The sequence below is a fragment of the Moschus berezovskii genome, chromosome 12 (assembly GCF_049115385.1).
Source record: "Moschus berezovskii isolate FMDL1 chromosome 12, NW_MosBer_1.0, whole genome shotgun sequence".
Lineage (NCBI taxonomy): Eukaryota > Metazoa > Chordata > Mammalia > Artiodactyla > Moschidae > Moschus > Moschus berezovskii.
In genome coordinates this window covers 27,218,544-27,224,153 of record NC_142471.1, presented here as the reverse complement: position 1 = coordinate 27,224,153, position 5,610 = coordinate 27,218,544, and positions in this window count along the sequence as shown.

The following is a 5,610-nucleotide window of genomic DNA, read 5'->3' as shown; positions in this document are numbered from 1 at the left end:
CAGCAGGAGCAGCGGCAGCAGCGGCGACGACTACGACGACCGGAAGCGGGCGAAGGCGGGAGCCAGAGGGAGGTCGGGGTAGCTGGTCGGCCGGACGTGACGTCACGAGGGCGGGTCCTGGGCGGCCAGGCTGCGGGCGGGGCGGGGCTTATGCCCCGAGGGCGGGACGCGAACCGGGGTGAACCGACGCGAAGTGTTAGTGAACTGAACGTAGGTGTGCTTGGAAAACTTGTGTGGGCTTTTTATTATTATTATTATTATTATTATTGTCAATCAACACTACTTGAGTTGACTTGTGTTTCCTGTATCGAGGCAGAAGTGTTATTTTACTTTTAATTGTTCGTTATTAAATGAAAGGAATGTGTTCATGTATTAAAAGACGATCAGAATGGTTTATGGTGCCACCGTGCTCAAAGGGTAGCAAATTTTTTCGATCAAAAGTCGGAGAGTAAATAGGCTTTACTTATGGTCTCTGTCGCAAGTTTTCAACTTTTGTTGCTCTAGCGAGAAAGCAGCCTTCGACAACATGTAAATAAATGCGCGTGGATCCAGTAAGACTTTATTGACAAAAACAGGTGACCAGCTGATTTGTCCTGTGGGCCATGGTTTGCAGATCCTGTCTTTGTTTTTGTTTGGTCCAGGTGCACGTCTTGTGGGATCTTAGCTCCCCGACCAGGGACTGAACTTGGTCCCAGGCAGTGAAAGCACCCAGTCCTAACCATTGGACCACCAGGGAATTTTCCTGTGTTTGCTTATATTATACATTAATTCAACAAATCTTTACAAAGCACCTACTGTGTGTGTCAGGAACTTTCTAGGGGAGAAGGTATAGCGGTAAACAAGACAGAGGCTCCCCAGCTCAGTGAAGTGAACATTCTGCTTGGAGCAAAGGGGCTCTCCTCCCCACCTTCCCTTCACTACTGAACCCAGACTCCTATTTAATACTTGGTGTGGGTGCCACTGGGCTTTCCAGGTGGCTCGGTAGTAAAGAGCCTGCTTGCTAATGCAGGAGACACAAGGCACGTGGATTTGATCCCGGAGTCAGGAAGATCCCCTGGAGGAGGGCATGGCAACCCACTCCAGTATTCTTGTCTGGAGAATCCCATGGACAGAGGAGCCTAGCAGGATACAGTCCATAGGGTTGCAAAGAGTCCCACATGACTGAAGCAACTTAGCACACATGCATGTGGGTTGGCCTGCTTTGCCTTTCCTTGTGCTGTCAGAGATGGTTCTTTGCCCTCCCCACAGGAGCTCCCATAGTGCCCTGTGCACACTGACGTCACTTGTACCAACCTTGTGCATGAGTGTTATCTACTTATGCCTCTGGTTCCCTTCAAGACTGAACACTTCAAAGGCAAGGACGGGGCCCATCCTCCCCTCATAGTTTGGGGCCTAGCTCAGAATCAGCCTGTGGTCTGCGGTGTTGAATTGACCTTAAGAAGTCTTTGTGGAGACTGAGAAAGAAACATTAGATATGGTTGTGGGCAGTTCGGCCGTGGAGGGACCTGCTCAGCTGAGAAGTTGTGTTTATCAGCTGGGTTATGTATACCTCTTTCAAGAGTGCATGTCCACGAATTTTGACAAATGTTTATTTTACATCCTTGTAAACACCACCACACTGAAAATCTGCAACATTTCCTCACACCCAAAAGTTCCCTTTGCAGTCATCACTTCACACCCCAAGCCTCAGCCTGAATCACTAATCTGCTGTCTATCATTGCAGGTTAGCTTTGCCTGTTCTAAAACTTTATAGAAATGAAATCACACTGTGTGTATTGTTTTACACTTGGCTTCTTCACATTGCACAATGTGTTGCTATATCAGTAATCCACTCCTTCTTATGGCTGAGTAGTATTCCATTTATGGATATACCACAGTTTATCAGATGAGAATTTAAAGGAAAAATATCTGTTGTTCCCTTTCCCAGAACCTACCATGGGGAATTAAGAGGGTCTTGGGTGGTGGCCTCAAATGTACAGGCTGTGTATTATCTCTTATATTAAGAATATTGTGGTTTATTTTAGGAAATATGTATTTGTTCTCAGTCCCTGTTCCTAGCACAGAGCTCCTAAGACCATTAAAACTTCCTGAGGGATGAGAGTGATCTAGGTGTCTTTTATGATGTCAAGGTGACTTTTGAAACGCCCTTAGGTCACCCAAGAAGGAGAACTGGTCACCAGTGAAACCAGCCAGGTGATTTGGAGAGCTAGAACTTTCATTGTCACCCCTCTGACCTCTGGGGAGGGAAAAGGGGCTGGAGAGTGAGTTCAATCACCAGTGGCCAATGAGCTAATCAATTATTCCTGTGTAATGAAGCTTCCATAAAGACCTAAAAACGATGGACAGAGAGAGGCTCAAAGAGCTTCCAGGTTGGTTAACATGTGGAGATCCGAGGAGAGTGGTGTGCCCAGAAAAAGCACGGAAGCTCCACTTCCTTTCCTCATACTTTGCCCTATACGTCTCTTCCATCTGGCTATTCTTTTTTCAATAGTGTATTTTTTTTTCTTATTGGAGGATACTTGCTTTACAATGTTGTGGTGGTCTCTGCTGTACATCAATGTAAATCAGTCCTGATTATATACACCCCCTCCCTGTTCAGCCTCCCTCCCACCTCATTCCACTCCTCTAGGTCACCACAGATTGCCAGGCTGGGTTCCCGGCGTTTTACAGCAGCTTCTCACTAGTTATACACCCGGCTGTTCTGAGTTATATCCTTTTATAGTAAACCAGTGGTCTAGTAAATAACAAGTTTCTCTGAGTTCTGTGAGACACTCTAGCAAATTAATCAAACCCAAGGAGTGGGTAATTGGAACTGCTGATCTATAGTCAGTTGGTCAGAAACACGGGTGATAACCTGGACTTTAGATTGGCATCTCGAGCTGGGAGGTGGGGAGCAGTCTTACAGGGCTGAGCCCTAATCTGTGGCATCTGATGCTATCTCCCGGTAGTGTTAGAATTAAGTTGAATTATAGGGTACCTACCAAAACAGAAAACAAGTGTAAAAAAATAGGGTCTTGCTTGGTGGTCTGGTGGTTAAGACTCCCTGCTCCCAATGCTAAGGACAAGGGTATGACTCCTGGTTGAGGAACTAAGATACCACATGCTGCGGGGTGCAGCTAAACTAAACAAAACAAAACCAAGTGTACGGGGCACCCAGTTGGTTTTGGAGAATTGCCTGGTAGTGAGGGAAAAAAAACATTTTGGAATTGGGGCAGAATCTTATCTCTGAATGAGGTTATCTAGATAGTTGGTGATTTGAAAGCTGCTGATACAATTGTGATCTCTGGATCCATACCTGATGTACTGCCAGGATAGAATGTCCAATATATACCACATCTGGAGAGCCCTTTCTTGGAAATTTTAATGTTAACTAATATAACTCCAATACTTTGGCCACCTCATGCAAAGAGCTGACTCACTGGAAAAGACTCTGATGCTGGGAGGGATTGGGGGCAGGAGGAGAAGGGTACGACAAAGAATGAGATGACTGGATGGCATCACCGACTCGATGGACATGAGTTTGGGTGAACTCCGGGAGTTGGTGATGGACAAGGAGGCCCGGTGTGCTGTGATTCATGGGGTCGCAAAGAGTCGGACACGACTGAGTGACTGAACTGAACTGAATATAACTTGGGTTTCAAATAACGGAAGTGACCTGGATATCCGCAAATTAGGGGTTCTCCTTCTATAGCCTATTATTCCAGTGTTTAGCCAGCAGGCCTTCCCCAAATTCGTTCCTTTTAACTCCCCTGTACCTACCTGCTACCACCTTTCTCTCTGGTTTCCTCTTTCCCAGGGGCAGAGGGAGGCTCTTTCCCCCGCCCTCTGTATTGAGGCCACCCACACTCGATCTGTATCATCATAAGGATAATAGCCCCTTATCTTTAAATAACACTTTTCCACTTTAACAAGCACTTTCAGACCATTATCTCACTTAAGCTGAGCTACAGCCCTGTGATGGAGGCAGCCTGCTTATTATTCTTTTCATTATTATTTTCTATATTATTATTCTTACATTTCACAGATAAAGAAACTGTGACTCAAAGAGGTTATGACTTCCTGAGCTTCTGGTTGGCCATTGTATGTGCTTCTTACTGTGCCCACAGGCCTCCTGCATCATAAAGAGGGTAAGGTGCCCCCTGGGTACCCGTTCTTTATTGTCATATTTGCTGAACTCATGGGGGTTGAGCAGTAGTCATTCTTGAGCTCCTGACGCATAAAATACCAAATGTGTTCAGATGGTGATAATAATCATAGATAACTTTTATAGACAGTGAGGCTGAGTCTCGTGCTGTTCTAGGCCTTCTAGAGATCTTATCTCTAATGCTGACAACTTCCGTACAAGGTAGATATTATTATGCCTGTTTTACAGATAAGGAAGCAACCTCAGAATCCACCTGCCAATGTAGGAGACAAGAGATGTGGGTTGGATCCCAGGGTTGGGAAGAACCCCCAGAGGAGGACATGGCAACCACTCCAGTATTTTTGCCTGGGAAATCCAATGGACAGAGAAGCACAGCGGGCTACAGTCCATGGGATCACAAAGAGTCAGACACGACTTAGGGACTGAGCCCACACAGGCACATTCAGAGAGGCTAACTTGCCTGACGTAACCTGTGTCTCTGAAAATTCTCTAGCCTCTCATTGTGGTTCTCGTTGGGAACCCTCCACTGTGACCTTGCGTGTGCATTGGTTCAAGTGCTGGGTCTCCCACTTGCTTGCCATGTGACCATAAGTCTCAACGTGTTCCCTCATCTGAAAAATAGGAGGGGACCCTCATTCACAGAGTGCTCTTCTGAGGATCAAATGTCAGGCCCAGCCCAGTTTGGCAGATGGGAATGGCGATTAGGCATCAATCCCAGTCCAAGAAGATCATGGGGGCCCAGACGCCAGAGGGCAGCGTGTCTGACTGTCAGGGTCCATGTTTCAATCTAGGTATTTCCTCCTTCAGAGGCTTTGTCAGGTGATGCCAACAGAAGTCTGCAGTTGTAGACGTCATGAGGAAGGGTTTGTTCAAAGTTATTAGGTATCATAAAGTTCTCTGTTGAAGCTGATTTATTATCTGCCTGTTTATTACAATTCAGCACCTTTATTTATCATTTTCTCTCCATCTCAAAGTTTAGTAGAAGATCCTTCGTGAATACATTCCTTCCTCTATCACCCCTGGCTTGCAGGGGGAGAGTGGACATTTCACTTAAAGCCACATCACGTCCAATGGTGTGTTCTGGATTGGAGGACTTGAACTCCAACCAGAGAGAGCACTTGTAAACTGGAAATGCACTGTCATCAGAATGAATGGTGTGCCACGCCCTGTGCCAGCCACAGCCCAGAGGCAAGGCACACAGTGTTCGGAGCCTGGGAGCTGAGAGTGGGTGCTCACTAAGCTGAGTCAAGAGGCTCTTCTGCCCTCTCTTGGGTGGAGGCTAGGGTTTCCAATGGGAATCATTTAGCAAGCATTGGGTGGTGCTGTCGGATTCAGAGTGGATGACTTAGCTCAGTTAGGCGATCTGATTCTCCATGTGGGCTCTGGACAAGTTGCCTGGCTTCCGTGTCTCCATCAACTCTGGGTTTGGGGTGAACAGGACAGACCTCATGCAGCTTCCATGGGAG